We start from the raw sequence: 22,923 nt of genomic DNA on the forward strand, positions 1-22,923 counted from the left end.
TGGTGGGGATGTGGTGGGACGTGGTGACCACGTGTTGCTCCTTCTCACCTGCTAAGAACCAGGCACCGGTCGACAACATAACACATCAATAACGTTCACACACCTAACACACTGCATACAAATGGCCGATTTTGGCGTAAGTTTCAACACAAGAAGTACAATAGCTGCTAATGGGGGAAAGGGGGAACTCTGGGGTCCACCTCAACAACACATGAATATCCCTAATATCCCCCTGACAAAAAGGACATACCTACAAAAAGTACGGACACCCCTATTTTCGTAGTCCACTTGACCTTCCCTTCAAAACAAATGACAGACTAGTACGAGGAAGCCCTGTGACCCAACCAAATTGGTTGTTCTCGTCAACGGCATGTGGAGCCGAAAGACCGATTTCGACCAAAAATGGAGCATTGTCGATTTTCAATTTTTCGCTTGTTTGGTAGCTTCTCAGCAAACTGCCGTCAGCGTTGATCATCGATGAGTTATGAAACGAAAGCGTGACAGCGCCACCATACAGGAAAAGCTCATATAAACCGTGGAAACTTTGCAAAGATGCAAGGCTCGTCTTGCATCTCTGCAAAGCATCGACCGAATTTAAGCCGTCAACAGAGGTTGAGGTCTACATGAACACACTGCATAGAAATAGTGATTCACAACTTCAGTTTATAAGGGAGGACGGCAGCAATCAGCCATTTAATCAAGCGTAATGCAATGAATGCCATATTGGTCCAAAGCAACGAAAATCGGATCTATGGAGTGATGAATCTCGCTACACCCTATTCCAATCAAATGGCCGGATGTGGAGAATGCCTGCAGAAAGCTTGCTGCCCGTGCATTAGGCCAAGGATAAAGTTCGTAAGGTGGTGTTATGGTATGGTGTTGTTTCTTATGGTGCGGTCTAGGATTTTTGGCGTTCGTGCATTGAACCATAACCCCGACGCATGCTTTAACATCCTGAAGAAATCCATGCTCCGAGATAGCACTTCTTTGATAGAGGCTCAAAAAAAAAAAATGTTTCAACATCATAATGCCATATACATTCATGTACATGAATGTTCATAGCCTGGAACTTCGGTTAAGGGACAGACAAAGACGGTTCACATCAGTATCTAAACTGGTCACTGCACTGCAGGAGGAATGGAGGACTGTACTCACCACGATCCATCGTTTTTTGATGGAAAGCTTACTCAAGAGGGTGACGTGTGTCATAGTGGCCAAAGGGGAACAGACACTATTGGAGTGAGTGGCAGTGATGTGCTCGTATACTTTTAGAACAACAGCTAATAAATAGCCCTTGCAGTCAGCGAGAGCTACACTCACTGGAGAAAAAAAAAATTAGAAACCTTTATTCAATATCTAATAGAGTCTCCTTTTGCCCGAATTATAGTACGTTGTGGCATGGATTTCAGAATATCTCAGACATGCTCAATTGGATTCAGATCTGGAGAATTAGATGGCCAGGGTAGATGCTGGAAATCGTGAAAAGTTAAATATTCTATTTAACTGCTCTGCAATTGATCATCCAGGCAACGGTTATTCTCTATCACAGGCGCTGCCCTTCCTGTAGAACTCATTTTCAAGCACTTCAAGGCTTAGCTCGTGATGCATTCTCCCTAAAAAAGACATTGATTGCCTTATCTTCTTCTTCATAAACTCCAGGGAAGTCGAACTACAACTGAACAAACGATTACCAAATGAATAACGAAGTGTTGGAACCTGCACTGAAGTTAAGTGATGGTTGACCAAAAACTGTTATTATTAATGACAAAAAGCTGTGGTACTGCCTAATAATTTAGATGAGCTCCTGCATAACTCTGTTGGAAATGGGTCACTCTTTGCCTCTAATTGAACTTCTCTGCAATTTGTGCACACACCGAACCTTCTATTTCCTTTAAATTCCTGCGGTCTCGTTCTCGGAGTACCGTCTTTCTTCCAAATTTCTTCCTTTTACAGCTTCATCTTCCGCTCTTCATTCATCTCCCATTATACACCTTTGAGATGTGGCTTTGGCCACACCAGTGACTCCCTTTGTTTTCTCAATGTTGGATCTGGATGAAAACCACATTCTAATTGAACCAGGTAGGAAAGACCTGGAATAAGAAGCCCTAGGAAACCGCACAGTATTTATTTTTATTAGATATGTTTATTGCTCTGCTCAAGAGATACACCCCAAGTACAGCAATAAGCTAAAGGGGAGTGTTATCTGATCAAGGAAATTGTGATCACCACATGTAACAACTTATATTTGCATACCATACGTTTAATTATCTGCGAACGCTTATTGCAAAAGGTTCCCAATTCTTTGGTCAATGAGTGTATTATAACAGCTTGCTTTCGGAATAAAAAAAATAAATAAATAAAAAAGGAAGCCCCCCCCCCCCATCCCGTGGCTTTATTTTCAAAGGTAGCTGGTCGCAGATTACGATGATGGGATTTCCCAGATGATTGCTGGCACACGTCTTGAGTCTTGAAGTAATTGCTGAGCCGGGAGCAGAAAGGTCGACTGAAACACCAGATTATGGACTACTTTCCAGGATGAAAGACTTCACTGTACCGGTACTTCAAAAAGATGATTATTATAGTTGTTACCATTTTTGTTTTTTGAATAAACAGTTATTTCAAAAACCTCCCTCAACTGTGGCTGTTAAGCGAATATTTTTCTGTGCGCGCCGGTCCTGTTAGAGGCTTCCATTTTATCAAAAAATTACACATTTAAACCGAAATAGGCAGCCTGATTACCTCCGAAACATTTCCCCATTGTCATCTGCTTTGTTTTCTCATCTGCACAAACACAGAGGGAAGAAATAAGACGCGCGAGCTTGCTTAGATTTCAGAGCACATTGTCCATGTTCTGCATAGCTCATCTTTGTAAAGTATGGAGCACAATTGGCCATTACCGGGTATACACCGAAACTGCCGATTTTCCTTTCCATTTCCCGCGTTATAGCTGCGTGCTCTTGTGTTCACGGGTGACGTCCTCTGGGATCGCCACATAAACACCACCATCAATATTTGCATACCGTACCAGCTCTCTGCACGCAAATTCGTAGATGTAGCGGATCCTTTTACGACAAGTTCTTCCGAGGATAAAGTTGGAAATCGCGAAATCCTCACGTGCAGAAATAATTAGCAAGAATCTGTATTAAGGCTTCACTCGAGGTCTTCACAATCTGCGCGAGTCTTCCTGTGTTTTGTATACAAACCATAGAAAGTCTTTTGTCTAAACAGATGAGTTTTTGACTACCAGTTTACAAGCATCCATCTATGCAAATTCATTTAGAACAATTCACTCATTTTGGCTGTTCGTGTTTTAAGTTGAAGTTTTAGTTGTTGGTGCTAATAGGGCTTTAGGCACATCAGCATCAAGAAAAACCACGCTCCCCTCGCCTGGACCGACTAACTCACTCACGTTGCGAAAAGTGCCCGTAAAAATTCCTCCCGTCATCGACAGGACTCGAACTCACGTCTTTTCCACCCGGTGTGGGGAGGATACCGAGTGTGCCACCCACCAGGGCCGAGTGCTCAACATAAAGAAGAGATATTCATTGTTCATGAGGGGTCCCATTTATATACTTGCTCCTAAATGTTTTTGGTTCAATAACCGAGATTATGTACATACCACAGTTGCAAGTAATGGCAAGGTTCGTCACGAAATGGGGATTTTTCCCAATCCAAAACTAATAGTTTCATTTGTTGATGATTCAATTCAATGTATTTCATCATTCGTGGACAGATTGCCAATGAAAGTTCGATCATTTCCAAGAGCCTGTGAGAGAATTCCAGTATTGTCTTTGTGCCCTTATCTTAAAGGCATTCATGGTTTGAAATCTGTAGAAGAGAAGTATGTTCTGCAGTTCGTGGAGTTAAACGGATCTGACCTGGTAAAGGAAGCACAGATATCCTTGGGTTACACTAAATTGCCACGTTATGTCAGCGATTCTCTTAATCACAACTACTTAAAGAGATCCTTCCTCGCAGATAACTCGGTGGTTAAAATCAACGTCCTCCAACACCAGGTAGAAAAGGCCTCGGTTTGAATCCCGTGAGTGACGCTAGGAATTTTTATGGGCCATTTTAGAACGTGGTTGAGTTTTTTAGTCTCAGGCGAAGGTTGCATGATTTTCTTCCCTAACTCCATGACCTTCGTGTAGCAAACGAGCAAGTCGACCACAGAATACACACAATTACAGACACAACGAAGGCTATGATGTTCAATAACATTCGTTGCTTTGGTGCACACACACCCTTACTCTAACCACTGAGGCTACTTGGCTTTCAAAGAAAGCCAAATAGCCTCAGTGGTTTTTCTTTGAAACCATTTAGAATCGAGGGAATTTTGAGATGCACAATTAATACCAAGTGATATTTTAATCTTTTAATATACGTGGGTTTCGTGTAGGTATAATTTTATGCAGAATGGTGCTACGCCTCATATTGGCAACGATGTCCAACAGCTCCTACGAGAAACCTTAGCGGAAAACATAATTATCGGTCCCCATTTTCCACATCCCTGGCCTCCAAGTTCGCCCGATCTAAGCAGAGCAACTGTGTGGATATCACCGACTATCTCAGATGCACTGAGAAGAAAATCCCCTAAGAAGCCTTTTCCAAACCCTCCCTCAAACTTCAATCCTACGACAGATGTACTAATTTTCTGTGGGGTTGGGAAAAAAAAGGATTGTGTGCAAGGTGTGGACAGAAGGTTATTTCCAGAAGGAAATCGAATAAATGAGCCACGTCTAACACGAATTCAGATTCGTGGCGAAATCCACCTTAAGCGGGGGAAAGTAGAGTGCGCTGCGCGAGCCAGGTCATTCCGAAAAGAGTGTAGATGGCTTCCAGATGGTAAACAACATGCCTGGCACGAGTCCCGACAATTAAGTCTCGCGAAACAAGCTGCAGCACGAGACACAAACCAGTTATTGTTTTATAATAGAAGATTTACGAGCAGCTGACAGGCCCTGTGTTTCCTCACTACGACTCGACGTCACGCCCGTAAAAATACGACGTGTGTTTTATTAAGTAGTCATCGTGTCGGAGATTACGGCATCTTCTCACGTGTATCCGGATCGCTGCACGAAATATAAAGGGAGCAGTGAACGGTCAAATTTCAGATGGCGGTGTTTGTTAGGCAAATTGCGAGGTGCGCTCAGAATTTTGATTAGCCCAATTCAGGCGGGCTCGAGCTCCCAGACAAGCGCACGCAAACAAAAGCTCTCTTCTGAGTGAAAAATGGCCGCGAAAATTGACGCAATACAATCCTTCAGATGATTAGTTTGGTATTTATATCTTCTACAGCGGGGCACGCTTGGCTTCAGCAGCTGTGATTTAGATCGCTGAAAAGGGCTTCGTGTTTTACCCCACTAATACCAACTTATTACCTTCTCCGCTTTCATTTTTATGGAATAACTGTGTAGCGCCTTAATTAATAGCGGCTCTGCTCACGTGCCGATTTTTCCAGCGTTGGTAGACTGAAAATAATACTCAATTAGGGAACTTTTCTCACCTTGCGCTCTCTTCGAGAACAGGGCAGACATTGGACTATAAAAAGCATACCGCCATCCCCTTCGAATCTCTGCTTCAAAACACCCTTGAGGGTCGCTTTCTGAAAGGCCATTTAACATGCTGCCACAACTGCCTGGACCAAGCAAAACATTCCTTTCGACCAAGTAAGGAGGAAGATACAGCGCAATGATTCGAGCAGAGCTATCTTCTTAAGAATGCTGTATGCACCTTGTTGCAATGAAAAATCCAATTGTATGTAAAAGTCAGCTTTGGTATAATTCTTAAGCGTGTATTCTAAAATACTTCAGGCCATTCCAATTGTATTAGTCCACTTGTATTTGGGAATGCAATCTCTTACTAGACTGGACTCGCCTTCATAAATTTAACCTTTTTTGTTCTGCCAGACCTTACCTGGACGAGAACTAGTCCATCTTTAGACTTTGTTCTGTTCTTCTTACATACAGGACTGCTGCTTCCATCCACTGGTCTCATTCTGTTCCAGTGGATACGGGATTATTTTTATTTATAGAATAATGTCAATCTCGTTTTGGGCATTTCTTTACGAGGTAATCCAGGTCCACCACGGTTTATTCTTAGTTGTGGGCCACCTCTCGCGATTTAGACGCGACTTGATCAGGCTTTCCGGGTGATCACCTTCCTGGTAGCGAAGTGGTCAACCGAGTGTACTGCAGTGGATAATGTTCTGGAGTCGTCCTACATAGGTATATATATCTCCATGTTTGTGTTTTAATAAATATCTATCTTATCATAAACTCCCTAATGTCTCGCTATGAAGGACTGTTGTACTTATCCTTCTGAGCAATATTTATTTATTTATGTGATGTACAGTTGTTGTATTGTTTCAGGAGAATCAGCAACAAAGCCCATATTGCTCTCTGCATACTGTCTGTAACTTGCGTGTTCTATGGTCGATTCCTATTTGCTGGACAAAAAACCATGCTACCCTTTGCTGAGACGACTAATTCAGTCACGTTGTGGAAAAAGGCCTATAAAAGTTCCTCACGTAATCAACGGGACTCGAACTCAGGAGGACAGCGATTCTATCAACTGCGTTACCCATAATGGCGTGATGTACGATCATCAGTCCTTTTCTAAATTACTTTTAGAACAACCAAGCAAGAAATAGTTTATTGAGCAGAGGTGAAACATCATACATCCTACTTGACCAGCATTCTGGTTGTCACTGCGGATAAAAATAATAGCTTAGTACACTTTGGATTACCTAAAAAAAGGACACACTTCTTTGTTGTATGGCAATCCCGCCAAGCGTTGTCTGTAATGAAACAGGACAGAATGAAATAAAATGGGATTGGAGCAGGCAAGAAGAGCGGGCAACAAGTAATCTGAGTCTCTACTACCATCTTTGGAGAAACCACCAGACAATAGAGTCTAGGAATCCCAGAAGATTTTGCGAAGATTATTTAAACAAAATGCCAATCAGGAAAAAACAAAATGGCAAATATCTGCATCACACGACCCTCTGAGCAGAGTTATTTTTATTTGTCAGCTTAAAGTAAGGTGACTAGACAACACAGTTTTTAGATATTTTCCCCAGTACCGATTTTTTCGGGGCACATAAATGTCAAGATTTTCCGAAATTGTAAACAATATTTTACCATTAATTTTAAAATTTCGGAAAAACCGACACATTTTCAATCTCGATCTAAATCTGTCAAATATGACTTTATAAAAGACAGTCTCATTTCTAGTGGTGAAAAGCTGGTTTTCTGTTGGAGAAATGGTGTTGGTGGATTGTTTGTCTGTCCACGAATTTCAAATAATTCATTTTAATGTAGAAGTGAGCAAATTACAAAATTTAACGACTCTTAATTTGCGTGTCCACTATACATTGACCTTTGAACCTGAATTTGTGTAAAACTGTCACATCACTATGACATTGCCAAAAACACACTCACTAACACATGAAGCGTGCCGTTGAGGATGCGATTAATATTCAAGTTTAACGAGCTTCTCCCTAATGATTTATCGCAACAGAAGTAGCTGTTCTGTCCAGCTTGCTTTCCTTGAATAAGTTCTTGATTACAACTTGGGAAAACCTCAATAATTGGCAGTCCACTGGGAAGCCTAATCCTGATAAGATGTCAGACTGTCCACCAAACTTTTGATAATCTTTGCTTCGTAAGGGTATTTTGAATTTTTAATCTCCTACGCTTTGACAAGCTCGGATTTAAGAACCCACAGAGACAAATTCCCTTGCTTTTATTAGTTCCTACTAGAAACGTTATCAAGGCACTGAAAGGGTAGGACAGCAAGTCTAATTATTTTGAACCTGAATGTAATTGAATCATTTTTAAGTATTACTAATCTTAAATTTTATAAAACTGACAAATCATTGGACTGAAAGGGACGTCTATGAGAAATCAAAATTTCGGTGAGTTTTCCACAGGACCAACAGAAATCTCGCTCGTGTATTGATGCCATCCTTTGCAACGTGCCCATAACTTTTTATTTGATCAGTAGTTAAAATCTTGATTGTCAAAGACAGAAAATAATGCAGAGTAGCGAGGAATAATTGGTGTAGATGAAGCAATTATTCACAGAGCTGGACTTTCTCGATCATGTTCAAAAAAGCTATTGATATATTACCATTGTTTTGCACCAAGACAACTTACTCTTGTTTTTCCGGATGAAAAACAAGAGTTTCCGGAAAAAGCCCATGAAATTCTTCCCTTTTTGAATTGAACCCTCCATACGCTGATAAATACATGAGTTTAAATTCGATTGTCACCACTATGCTCCCCCCGAAAGTTTATTAACCAGCAATAAGGATTTTCCTGTTATGACTGAAACTACAATAGAATCAGAGATAAAGCTGGCTTTCCTCAATTTTCAATATCTGAAGAAAATGCGATCAGAGCTCATTCCGATTACAAGGAATAAAGTAATTATGAATTCAATTGCAAACTTGCTCTGTACAAGCTTAAAAACTTATTTCGAAAACTTTTAAAACGATGGTTAAACAGTTAAAATAAAAAATTAATTTAAAAATATCTTCTCAGAGCTACGCGAATTTCTGAAGTCTTTGCTCAGGTATAACTTCCTTTTTTTTTTTTTATCGGGGTAGCATGCATTAAGATGAACTCGGAAATGTCAGCAAATGGCATTAATATTCTCCTTAATTCTCTGGATGGATGCATACCATTTAAAGAAAGAGATGACCAGATAACGTATATATCTAAAAAGGGCAAATGTAGCCGTGGACGCATTATTTTATACAATAGATTTCCTGGGGACTTCACAAAAAAAAACCTCCTTCAATTAAGGGAGCAAAAATTTATTTGACTCGGGGTTTCTGTTGTCTAAAAACTTCCAGAAGTTTTCTTGTAATGTACATTCATCTGTGTGACATGAAAACACCAAACATTCCTCCGGGGTTGTAAACATGCCCAGAACGACAGTCCTCCTTGACAAACAATCCTCTTCCTCCATTGTTCTAAAGCCGTCGGTGAGAAGCGCAGCACGTGCTAGGTCTCCGGCATAACCTTCGGTGATGACCTCTCCGTTTTATCAACCGAGAAACAAAATCTACATTTTATTTAAAAAATTTTGCCATTGGGAATGCAATGCCCTTTGTTTTCGAGATTATGGAATGCACATTACACTAATGAAGGAACTTTTGTGCGAAGTTTATAGGAGGTTTCTTACAACAAACAACCAAGACATACACAACAAAAAAGGGCTCGTTTTTCTGAAGAATAAAATTCGCTTGGAGGGCAGCGCCGTTGTAAAATCTATAATAATTTAAGCTTACTTTGCTACCGTGTGCACAAATGACATTGTTTTAACTGTTTCGAGCATAAAGGATGCCATTGTGGACAATGCTGTAATGTGGATGAAATGCAAAAACTTTGACGCTACTTTGGATTATGGTTGCACATAAACGCAGTTATTAGCGTTTTTTTTATCCTTAAATGCGGCGATATTTAAAGTTTACTTTAGAAATATCACAACACAGAACTTTTAAGATTTCATTTCCGAGGTAAGAAAACATTAGAAGAATAAGTACGCACTTAATGTTAATTACTTTAGCATGTTTAAGATTATACTGAGTTATCTCTGCATTAATAACACCTATCTAACACCTCGTGGGGCCAACTTCTGTCCATAATGCAGACCGTATATGTCTTCGTATTGACTCCAATAAGTGTTGCAGGGTATCCTGTGGTAGTGCTACCCATGCGTTGCACAGTGTGTCCAGTAATTACAGCCATCGTCAAGTAGGTGGTCGTAGCATCGAATATCCTTTCCCAGTAGGTCCCAAACATGATTAATTGGATTGAGATCGGCTCATTTAGGCAGGTACGGATAAGTCATTGTCATATTTTTCCTGAAAACCGGTTAACAACCTTCCTGGCCTTGTGGCATGTCGCGTTGTCTTGTTGACAGATGCTGGAGTTGTCTGGATACACTCTCATCATGAAGGAGTGTACTTGGTTGGCGAAGATTGAAAGGTAGGCGTTCCCACCGAGCCGTTGATTAACGGACGTAGGGCATGCAACGAAAACAGTCTCCAAACCATGACTCACCAGTCTGCCGAAAACCAATATCCAGATGCCATGGCCTCGTGTTGCTTTGTCCAAATGCAGACATGCTCATCAGAATGATATTATTACTTATTTATTGTACTAGGTGGTCCCATCCAGTTTTTCTGTAACACCGCCGCCTATTCGCAATGCTATACATATACACAACTAGTGATCAAGTTGATGTACAATTTTCTTAGATTCCCTCGTTGAAAGTCAATTAATTCTCAATGTGAAGCCCATATCAAAATGCAATACCACGAAGGTACCTGGAACTATAAAATTCCAAACATAAGGTTGTGATGACCTCCAAACATCCTATTGATATTTAGAAATCTTTATTGCAATAATAATAATAGTAATACAATGGATGCATTGCAATAAGCCCTTCACGGCCAAAAGGCCAGGGGTTAAAGTGTGGTGTACTTGTAGGTACACCACAAAGAATGATAGTTGGAAACGGGATTCATCAGATCAGGCAACAGATTTCCACATGTCGGTGGTCCAGTGCGGACATAGCCAAGCAATGCGCTATTTCTTATGTCTTGGAGTGAGTATGGATATCTGTGACTGCCGCCGACTGTCATAGCTTGAACGAGCTAATGTCCAGGCCATAGTCCATGTGGATATAAGTCTCACTATTCTTACCTTATACGTCAATTCGACATCGTAGTGATTCTCTCTGGAGTTATGGACTGTGTAAAATAGGTCAATGTGTGAATTGCATGTTTTTTTTGTTTGTTTTTTCTACCTCCCAGTGCTCCTCTATCCCTGGCATGAGGAGCCAGGACGGGCACTGGCAAGCAGCCGTGATGGTCCCGTGTACGAACTACAATTCTATATCAGCCGTCCCCAACTTTGAGTCTTCATCGTCACAGACCAGTCCAATGGCTGTCCAAGAGGGTGTTGCTAATGCAAAGCCGACTCAGTGTATTACACGAGTATTATATTATCGTATATGCAAAATCAGAGGGCAAATTTAGACATATAGAGGGGAGAGTGGTCTCGAGACACCAGTAGTAAACCAATTCAATTTAAATAGCGTATGTTCTACAGGCTGGAGATAGGGCAGTACGTGTTCCTTTGAAGAAACGATTTCGGATTATATTTTCTCAATAAACGTTTGTAGTGCAGCATCTCGGTTTAATTCACTGTTCTGAAAAGTTGGAGATCACTGCTGGATGAAACGTCTGAGTCTCAGTTAACAGACACACCCTCGCGTTTGGAAAAGAAATATTACTTGTTGGGGGGAAAATGGAGAGGTAATTGGAAGATAAACGAAATACGTGCAAATTTTACAACAGTGTAATTCTGGGAATGACAACACCACACAGCTGGTGTTAGCTACAGTGGACCTTATTTTTTTTTCATCTGCACATTTCAATTACCGCTGTAGCTACCTTCGCACGTTCAACCGCTCCTGATATGGGAAAAACTCAACTGCCCCGCCCACGGTAAGGGGCAGGAGCTCGATTAACTAAATAGAATGTTAAAAAAACTGGCAGTTTCGCAATCTTTGTTAATTATATTAATTAATGGAACGTCAGACAAAAAGAAACTGATGCTGTGATGAAAAGAATGCGGTCCATCTTTTCGATCAGGGTGGTCCTTTTAGCAAATGGGACCACCCTAATCGAAAGATGTCCTTTAACCTCTGGAGAGGTTCTGCCTCCCTGTGTCTGGGGATTTCGCCACACTCTTTATGTGAAAGAGTGCAAAGCACGTACACAGCTCCGGATTAGATAATTTGATGTTTTGAACGGCTCCTGAAATTATTATTTTTTATCTTTAAAGTAAACTGCTTGAACCGCCATATTTAGTAGACAGTAGCGCATTGGATGTAATTCTTTAAGCAGGAACATCCAGTTAATTTTGCGATGCTTTCTTCTAGATTTGGATCTCTCTCTAATCCTTATTAATTATTTTTAGAAAATCTTTTCATTTATTCAAGAACGATCGGCTATATCCAGAACTTAAATAAAAATCTTTGTAATCATACATTCTCTTAAAACCTTCAGAATTTAATGGTAATAAATTTCTTACAACTTTTACTAAATGCTTTAAAGTACCTCGATATCCAAGTCGGGTCCAAACTGGAGATGCGTAGTCCAAATAAATAAAATATTTATTAATTTAAATAGCTACAAAATAGCAAACAAAGATCCCTTAGTGTGCAGCAACAGAAATAAAGTTACACAGCTCCAAAGCTGACTTGTAATACACATTTCATCAGGTAAAAAACGGGAAAAGTACATAAATGAATAAAAAAGCAATTTAAAGGCTCGGGTAAGTGGTGCGGTTGGAGATTTCAGTTGCCTCTTGAAGTATCCAGGGATATCCAACATCTCCAAGTTTGTTTTGTTAACTGATCTTGTAGTCCTGTTGTAATATCCATAATTAGTTCTTGCATAGGATGGTTTCTTAAGGCTCTTTTCGTTGAAGTTAATTCGTGAAACGAGCTGAGTGAGGGCATTATGGTATGGTACCATTTACCAACTGGTTGAATAGGAGTAGATCGGCTTTGTATCTTCCTTCTTCCAGCTTTGAAGTCCAAAGAGCGTACACCATCCTTGGTAAGATTTCTCGTTACATTGTAATCCACTTTTGAAAGAGACTTATTGCGTCGCTCTTTTTTGAATACTTTCAATTTCTTGTTTTTTGGTAAGCTGCATGTGAGGACGAGACCTGGGAGACATATTCTAGGGCTGGCCTAACATAAATTTTGTATAGAAAGATGATGAATAGTGCCAATTGATTGAAGTCTCGGTTAATTCTTTTAAGAAATCCCAGTCTTTTGTTAGCTGCCCTCAACAATGTTTGAGACATGGCCATCAAAGGAATGTGATTCTTTAATGACAATACCCAAATTGTTGGCTCAACTAGCCTTTTTGATCGCCTTGTTGTTTATGCGATAAGTGTTTTTCCCTGTTCATTAGCAGAACTCATCAGTTCACACTTATTTTCATTGACAACTATTCTATTCTCATTCAACCACTGAATTACTCGTTGCAGATCTTCGTTAAGAATGGTACACTCGTTGGTATTGCGAATAGCTTTGTACATTTTTATGTCGTCTGCAAATATGTCGATTTTAATTTGGTAGTTTCCAAGAATACTTGGCAGGTCGTTGATGTAGATCAGAAAGGATGATCTACCAAGGATGATCCCTGCGGGACGCCCATTTCGGGTTTAAAAGGATGCGGCGAGATATTACCTTTAAAATCGCCGACATTTCTCTCCTTTCCAAGTAGTTTGCTATCCAGTCAAGAGCCTGTCCTCTGAGCCCATAACGATCTAGTTTATTAATTAGTTTTTGACGAACTACCTTGTCGAAAGCTTTCCTTAAGTCAAGGAAGATGGTGTCGATTTGTTCTTTCGTCCAGCGTCTGGGATATATCCGATACAAAAGAGATCATATGAGTGCAGTGGAACGTCCCTTCATAAATCCGTGAAAGAATTCCGACAGATTAAATTTCTTTGAGTATGATCTTTATTGTAATGTGCAAAGATGCACGCAGGTACCCACACTTTACAAATCCCTTAACGGCACTAAGCGAGGGTTTAAAGTAGATCCTAAGGAGACGAAGAAAGAAGTTTAAAGAGTCATTGCAGTTCAAATAATGTACTAAATGATTTTAATTCATTGTCAAAAAAAAAAACACGTTGAGGATTTATAGCCCACCCGTTTATCTGAACAACGTTTAGAACACACAAGCCAATTAATCTGCTCACTCTCGGTTTCCTTCCTCGGCTGTCAGTTAGGAGCTGCCAGGGATGCTCCAAGTATGGTCTCAATTTCATGATAATGGAACTCATTTCAGCCTCCGTCCCTCACTCAGACGATGCCTCAATAAGGTCCCCAAAAGGGCGTGGAATGTGCCTACCGAAGTGCTTTCTATGATAACGAATTAAAAGTCCTCTTTTGAAACGGGCATTTTTTGATGGCTTCGTTCGAGCTCGTTTCGTTATATCGAAACTAATTTCGCCAGCAGATGGCAGCACTAAGTAAGCGCGTTCGAATTATAAAATACGACGGAATCGTCTTAAAAATCGGTTTCGGACTTTTTTTTTTTTTTTGACTTCGACACGTAAAAGCATCGACCGGATGACACAGCAGCAGACGCCGTTCTCGTTACATCTGCGGGTTCTCTTAGAAGCCCTCCGAAAATCTGGTCACTATTTCAGCAAAGAATGACCGCAGCAGCAGACGCCGAACGAGGCGTCTTCTGTTAATAACAACGTTCCGCGGAAATCCTGTTCTTAGCAGCCGGTTGCGTCTTAACAACTGGTTGCCTAGGTTACCTTTACTGTTTATCTCTGTCGGATGAATTCAACCTCATCCCATCCGATGCCCGACAGCTGAAATTTCTCAGCCATAACCGCTTCTTGTGTTGTTGTAAAGTGCACGTAGCTGCGTCCGCTATCGCCTTAATGCTGGCGGAGAAGCTATTCGCGCCGCCCGCCAGGAACAATGGCGCGTTCTCAGGTGTACCCTTTTAAAGCGTCTCATCTCATAAAACTAAACGGGTGTAGAATAACCTTAAAACGGAGAGGTCCTGCGAGACACTTTTATACTTCACGTGATTCTACGTCTTCCGCCTCGGCTCCGTGATGTACGGCTCCCACGTGTTGCACGGCGTTCCTTTCGGAAGATGGCGCGTTCCGGAAGATTGGTCTAACTTCATTATCTGATCCCCGTAATAAACGCGGTGGTTACTGGCAGATGGTGGAACAGCGACGGAAACGGCACGGACGGATACGCAAGACGGAAAGAGAGGAAGAAGGAATAAAAATGTAAGTGCGTGAAATGACCCCCTGAACGAAAGAAAAGGATGTGCGAATGGAACGGAGAAAATGAGCAACGTGCAAGCAGCGCGACGGTTTTTAAAAACACGACAGCCCACGTCAACCACGCGTCTGTGGATCTTCTGAAGCTCATTTCGATTTCTTAAAAATATCTTTATCGATTACTACTGAAGACAAGGAATTCCTAATTCTTTCCCACATAACGGTACACACACTACAGTTAAGACAAAAAGAATCACAAAAAAGTTCGTATTTTGACTGCTCCAGAATTTCCATCTGCTCTTTCCATGCATTTATAATCAAATATCGATGCTAATGATCTGGAATCAGGTCAGTTTGCTCCAACTGGAGATTGGGAACAGGCATTTCCTTTTTCAAGAAGTATCTTCACAATTGTCAAAATGGTAGTCTTCGTCGGTACACCTCTGTGCTGTTTTTGTCCATCTGCACCTAATGCTCTTGCATAAAATCTGGATTAAAATAATCTTCAATGAGAAAACAACGCTGCTGCATATTTTCTGGGCCATCATCTATTAAAACAGTGAACTACTAGTACAGTTCATATTTTCACAAAATGTTCTGTGAGTTTTTACCAATCATGTTCAATTAGTAAAACCGGTTTGAACCTGGCTTTTAGATCGCCACGTGCATGTCCCTGATCCATATATATCTCCCCTACGTTTCCAAGCAACCTTACCTTGTTCTTAATGCATACACTTCCCGTTATTCGCACAAAAGGCTCATAGAACTGTGTCATCTTACACCTAACAGTCTTACAATAATTGTTTCAAAATAATTTAATGCGCAGACTGTACAATTCATAATAAATTTTCATAGTCCTACATGCAAGTAATCAAATTTCACTTATTAACTAACTTTAAGAATTCATGCGGAAGTAGGAAAACTCCTGAATGTCTCTCCAAATGTAATATCCCGTTTGGAAACATTTTCAGTACTTCGAAGAGCTGAAGACAACCATGGGTTTCAAGCAGATTTCTCATATCTGGACCAACCTGCCAAACACAAATGGAGAGATGACAGCTTAGCAACTCTCTTCTCAGTTTGCAGCGAACTCAGAACGAAATATCTTCCGTCCAATTGTATTCCGTTGAATTCAGGACACGCAGAAGAAGGTGGGAAGATAAGTAACCCATGATTGGTCTCCCTATCCAAATCTGACGGCAGAAAACGCTATTTCAAATAGCGTGTTGTGCATGTCAAATGGATCCAAGAGGAATGGCTTAACATTAATGTTAAGCGAATAACGGGACACCATTCTTCTTGGATCCAGTCAGTTTCCAGATTGGATCCAAGGGTCAGTTTGCACAGAACATCAATCGTCCGCGAGGATGATGTTCCCTGAAAATCGGCCCAAAAAATTATTTTTGTGTAGGAATGAAATCCTTGAACTGCACATCCGACTTCATTTCAGGTGTAGTAGGTCCTCTGTTCTTTTTAAGGAAAACAAGCGCATCCGGAATGAGAACTGCCTTCCGGAGGAAACTAGGACTGGGTAGCTGGGAAAATGCTTCGGAGGTCGTGGGCAAAGTGGATCAAAACTGAGAGATGAGAATCGAAATAAACGACTGTGCTGAAATTATTTTTATTATTTTACCACACTGAGGTTAACAGTTATAACGGGGGTAACCATATTTATGGAAGTATATTTCGCTCTTCTGAAGCTCTCAAATCACTTTTAGGAGGGACTAGTTCTTGGGAGGAGGTAAGGGAGTTAATGGATGCAGTTTACCCAAGCTCCGAGCTGAAAAAGACCCGCCCAATTCCCAACATGGGGTTTCCTCAATCCAGAGCAGAACTCCTGTTTGCTCTCTATTTCTCTAAAGCCCTAAATTCTATGACCGGTCCTAAAGCTTACATCCCGAATTCAACTTATTACTCATTATTGTTTCTGGGTTAATTTTTCTCTCGGTTTATTCTTTCTTTTAAAGAAATTTTCACTCAACTTTTGAGGAAATTTCTTCAAAGGACATATCCTTCACTTGTGAGTTTTGGGGAGTGTTATCTAACGATATATAGTCTGTTCGTTTAATATGGAGATAAAGTTCTATCACTTAACCAGTCGATCTTATGGGATCCCCTTATGTGTACTAGATTAAAAAAGTAAACGACTCGTCTTCACTAAAAAATATTTTTTATTCCTAATTTCCTCAAATACTCAACATTTTCTGAAAAATTTAATTCTAGCTTTGATGTCACATTTTATGTATTGCAATGGTCAGGATGGTATTTCTCCTCTTGTTCTCGAAACCTACGCTCCTGAACTTACTCCTGTTCTTTACCGCCTTTTTAACTTTCTTATTCCAAAGGTGTTTCTCCTTCTGCTTGGAAATTTGCTCATATCCACCCAGTTCCTAAAAAGGGTGACAAATCCCTCCCATCCAATTATCGTCCCATTGCAATTACACTTCTACTCTTTCTAAAGTAATGGAGAAATCAATTAACCGCCAACTCTTAAACTACCTAGAAACCTTTCGTCCGATCAACGATCGCCAGGCCAGTATGGATTCTGTCGGTGTCGATCCACTGGTGATATTCTGGCTAGTGTTACCCATTTATGGACTAATTCAATGGAAAGGGTCGGTGAAACACAAACAGTTGTTCTTGACATCTCAAAGGCTTTCGATCGTATTTGTCATAAAGGTCTTCTAAACAAGCTTCCATCTGATGGTTTTTCAACTGTTTTTTTGTAAATGGTTATCCAGTTTTCTCTCTGATCGCTTACTGAGGGTGATGGTAGATGGCTTTCTGTCTTCTAACTTCTCCACCAATGCCGGTGTCCCCCAAGGTTCAGTTCTTTCCCCCAATCTTTTCCTCTTGTATATTAATGACCTTCTTCCATTGACTGGAAACCCTATCCATAGTTTTGGCGATGATAGCACATTGCATTCCACTTTCAATTTTGAGAAACCTTGTCCTGCTCAATCAGCTTCAACTTCTCGAATATCTGCTACCAATTCCTTAAATACCGATCTCCATTTAATCCTCCAGTGGGGCAAAGACAACTTAGTTGATTTCAACCCTTCTAAAACTCAGTCTTGTCTTATATCTCGCAAAAAGGATTCTTCTGCTCCTATGCTTATCTTTGGTGACACTCCGATTTCTAGGCAAGACGATATATCTCTTTGGAGATTACCCTCACTTCTAATCTCTCTTGGCACAAGCACATTACAAATTTTTCTTCCTCTGCATCAAAAAAACTTGGTTTTCTCTTTCGCTCTTGACGTTACTTTTCTTCCAAACAGCTGTTCAACTCTGTGCAAATCGCAAATCCACCCTACCATGGAATATTGTTCCCACATCTGGGGTGGTGCCCCCAAAACCTCTCTCAGTCTTCTTGATTCCATTCAGAAGAGGGCAGTTAGGTTAATTGATGACGCCTCTCTAACAGAGTCTCTCCACTCGCTTTCTCATAGATGTACTGTTTCTGCTGCATGCCTCTTCTACAGATACTTCCATGGGCACTGTTCTTCTGAATTGGCTTCTATAATTCCCGCTCTCTCTTTCAAAATAGTCCGACCACCAGCCAACATCCATTTACTGTCCAACTTCAAACTCACAGAACCAACTTTTCATCTTTCTCGTTTATTTATTCAACTGCCGTTTCCTGGAACAACCTTCCTTCTTATGTATTTCCTGAAAATTACAGTCTACAAAAGTTAAAGTCCAATGTCAACAAATATCTTCTTTCGTCTTCTCAACCTCCAACCCAAGCACGGTACTAAGTACTATAGGTTCTAATACGTCTCGTGTTTGGGGTTTTTAATAAAAAAATTATGAATGGCTTCTGTAGCAAAACGTTGGGTCTGTTCTCAGGACCATACTCTCAGGAGCCTGGGCACAACAGTAAAGATTCTCCAACTTCGAGCTCAGACGGTAGTTCCACAATGGGAGAGGGGAAGAGTTGAGATTATTGGAATTCCTCTTTAATGCCATGTACTTCTTGATAACCTACCTATCGTCTTAAAAATAAAACTAAATGGTATATCTGCACGAATCGTCAAATTTCAGAGAAGCATAGGAGTAACATTCGACACCAAACTCAAGTCCATATTGTGTGTGTATACGCCAGTAAAAATAATGAACTTTTTTGCGCTGGACTACCAAACAGCACCTCTTTCCCACGAAACTTACCACAATAACTATAAGTATATAAGAACAGAAGTATTCGGCCATAGTGCATGGTGCAGAAATATGGGCGTTGGCCGCTCTTACCAATTAAGAGGATATATGTTATGCAATTGTGGCTACTGAAGTGGACAGATAATAAGCATCACCCTAACAGTTAAGGACCACTCAGCTTGCACAAGCACATCATTTAGCAGATATCATTGCGTGGAAACGTCTGATAACATCACTACAGATGATGACTGGTGTAATATCATCACCGCGCTTTTGGCAGCAGCTGTGGATGGCACATTCCGCCAGCCTTACCGAAGCACGAAATCCCTGAGAATGAAAACCAACAGATTGAAGAGAAAGATTTATACCAATCAGGTTGCCGTAGTCAATTCGAAGTTTATTGAATATCAGAACTGACCTTGAAAGGCTGATGCGTGCTAAAGGAAGCAAATTGCGAATATTCAATGTGGTACATTCATCTTTTTATTTATGGTAGGACAAATAAAGGTTTATTTATTTATTTACTGCCAGAATATACTAAGTAGATTGTAATATAAATAAATGTTGAGGCCCTCTATCGCGCTGAGTACCAGGGGCTACAATATCCCCCTTAAATGGGCCCTGAATAAAATACTATACATTTACAATTAAAAATTGTGAAGAAAATGTAGGAAGGTGTGATCTAACTACACGCCCAATTTTTTTTCCCCAAAATTAAAGAAAACACCACCAGTGAGAATTCAAAAATTACCAACTTTGAAATGCAGCCAGAGCAACAACCCCTGGAAAACATTCCCAAAACCAGGAACCCGCCACAGAATGACATGGGTCCAGGTTGCTGCTCGAAACTAGAGATCTGCGAGCACAGCTGATATACCCGCCCACGGAGAAAAGAAAATAGAACAAAAAGAGAAGTGAGTATTTTTTACCACCATCTGTAAGAGGCAAATGTGTAAGATACGTTCCTTCCATTATCGGATTCAAAATACAATTTGAAACTCCAGAAATAATCAAGGTAGGATTAATAAATAAAAAATAAAAAAACACTTAATTATAAGGTCAGGAAATTAAAAGTAGGTTATCAAAATGATTGATCAAATTAAGAATTACAACCCTCTAGTCACCCTGGCCAAGAATCCGAGAAGATTTTCATCCAGAACTTTTCTCGTGATAACGGCTATCTTTTGCCTTAATGAAGGGCATCATTAAGACGTTTTTGTCCGCTGTTAATGAGTCCAAATCTCCTGACACCCTACGAAAGGTCTAATGACTCCAAAGAATCCCGTCTTTCTAATGCACTTCTGTTGGGAACGCTCAGGGGACTCATTGGTGCGTAATTTACGTTAGTCCCTCCTTGTAATCGTCAGAGTTTCGGCTTTCTAAACCTCGCGAACATAAACCGTGCTGATGGCAAGACCCCAAGTGCACAGCGTGGAAAAACCTTGTTACGACCCTCACACAAACACACACGCACCATACAGTTCAACGTTTTGTCAAAGGGTTGCCCACACCTGAACATTGAGGATATTTGTCTTAATTTTCCTACTTAAGGGAATCACCAGACTCTCAGGCACCGTCACAGAGTGCTGGAATGCCGACAACTTTGTTTTAAATCAATCCTAAGGTTATGCAGATGCTAAATATCCCTGAGCGTGTCCACATTGCGTTATAGGCCATCTAGCCGCTTGGAAGATAAAAGCTCTTCTGTCTGATAAATAAAGCATCAAATAAAATGCTGGCATAAGTATTTCGTTGCACTGTTCAGATATCACTTTCTTCTTAGCCTACCTAATGACTGTAAATAAAAGTTTTCTTTTTCTTCCTTAAATGCGATTTCTTCATTCTTTCCCCCTCATACATGCTTCTTTCTCTGGGCCTACAGGTTGAATAACAATCCTTTACTTAGCATAAGAAGCTTACAAAACTAAAGGTGTCTTGCGTATAAGACGCCTTCAGTTTTGTTAGCTAATGAACTCTTCTCTTATTTAATTAATAAGAAATTTATTATGATGTGTTCATTCTCGATAAATTCTTAGAATTCTAAATGTTTAAAGAAGTTGTCCTCCGTAGGTCACATTGCGAACCCTTGGCCTCCAATACTGAATCCTCGTGGTATAATGGATTCGCAAATCTCGTCGAAGCCCGAAATTTTACAAGCTAATTAGGGAGACCCAATAACAAATCTACAGCTGCAGTATACTGAAATCTAGAAGTTACACTTGGAGAGTAATAACTCAAGGAGAAAAAGCCTTACTCTCTCAATCAACCTGGAAGCGCTTAACGAAGCTCGATTGAAAAGGTCTGTAAGAATTCCTCTAGTCTTCGCAGGGATTTGAACCCAGACCACTTGAAATGATTGCCTGTCAGGGAAAGCTGTCCTCCTTTATCGCCTGGTCGTCAAGATGCATCTCAGAAATGGGATACAGAAGACTGCCATTTGTTGGTGGGATCTGAGTTTGATTCCCCTCTTCGGAAGGAGCAGGGTTTCGCTCTTTGAATTATTCGGGGTTTTTTAGCCCTCAACAACATACAAATCGGCCGTGAAGACATACTTCTAAACAAACAATTAAAATATTCGTTTGAATTTGTAAAAACTCCAACTCAGAAGGAAGAAAAGATTCCCCGTGAGATGTTACGATTTTTCATCCCGAAATATGCAACCAACCATGCATTTAAAGATGGGTTAGGTGTTCACTTGCATTCATCTTTATATTGCTCTGGTCCAGTTACATATGAAATTTTTCATTTTTCCCCTGCTTCGTAAACTCTTACACTTCAAGCTTCGAACTTCAAGACAATCTAGAGATTTACTGCGCCCTTTGAGGATCCCCTCCGTGATCTCTTTTGACAACTTGAACCACGCCACGCTTGGTATCAAACTAAGGAAAATTAAGCCACATGGCCAAGTCCTGCACTCTTGCTGAGCCCTCCCGTGGAAGTGGATTTCGGAGGACTCGTCAGTACGAAATGAAGCATGCGCCCCTCCATCGAAGCAATTCACCTCATAAATCACGGGTCATCATTAGCGTCGAATATAATTTCATAAACGCGAACTTAACTAATGCAGTCTCTTCCAGTCGGTGGATAATCTGTTCGTCCATTTATCTGAGTGAGACTTCTTACATTTAAACGGCCGCCGGAGAAATAGCTCGTTCGTTAGCATTGATTACTGACCATTCCTAATGACTTGACGAGGCGAAAGAAACGATCCCTTTAAGCCACATCCCCCTCTACTCGTGTAAATTGTTTGTATTTCTTCCAAGATATATGGCCGGCGCCAATACTCCGTGTCACATGACGACTTTTACGTAATCTAAATCGCCCAACCTGCCCACGCGCATTAATTCCATTACTCCCATTAACATCAACTCTCCTCTCCATCGCGAGGATCTGATGCTGATGCAGAAGGACAACTTTTTTTCGTTGCTAAACAGAAGTGATTTCAACATTTGAAAAGCATTTCGAGAGGCAAAAAATTTAATTTCGTTTAAATGGATCTTGATGTTCTTTTTTCTTCCTAATTCGAGTACGAGCCGGTATTTAGTGATGTTTATAAACACATCACCAGAAACTGCAGATTTGAAATGCACGAAGTTTCCTAAACTTGCTCGAATTTAAGCACTCTGATGTGTTCGCTTTAGGAAACACATCACAAAAATAAGACAATACAAAAATGTGGAAATTTAACACTCGGAGAACCTTTTTATGGTTGCATTCCCCAGATCATTACGTTGTTCCCACCGAAATATACACCCAACCCCTAGAGGAATTCGAAATGCGATTCATCGGACCAGGCAACCAGGGCGGTCAGTTACCCTTTCACTGCCCATATTTCAGGAATGAAAATACCCCACTTTTTTAAAGTAAAAAAGGAAGCGTTCATTGAATCGATCGCATTCCACTTGGA

This window comes from Mastigoproctus giganteus, chromosome 2, assembly GCF_048544385.1.
Source record: "Mastigoproctus giganteus isolate SK-2022 chromosome 2, ASM4854438v1, whole genome shotgun sequence".
Classification (NCBI taxonomy): Eukaryota; Metazoa; Arthropoda; class Arachnida; order Uropygi; family Thelyphonidae; genus Mastigoproctus; species Mastigoproctus giganteus.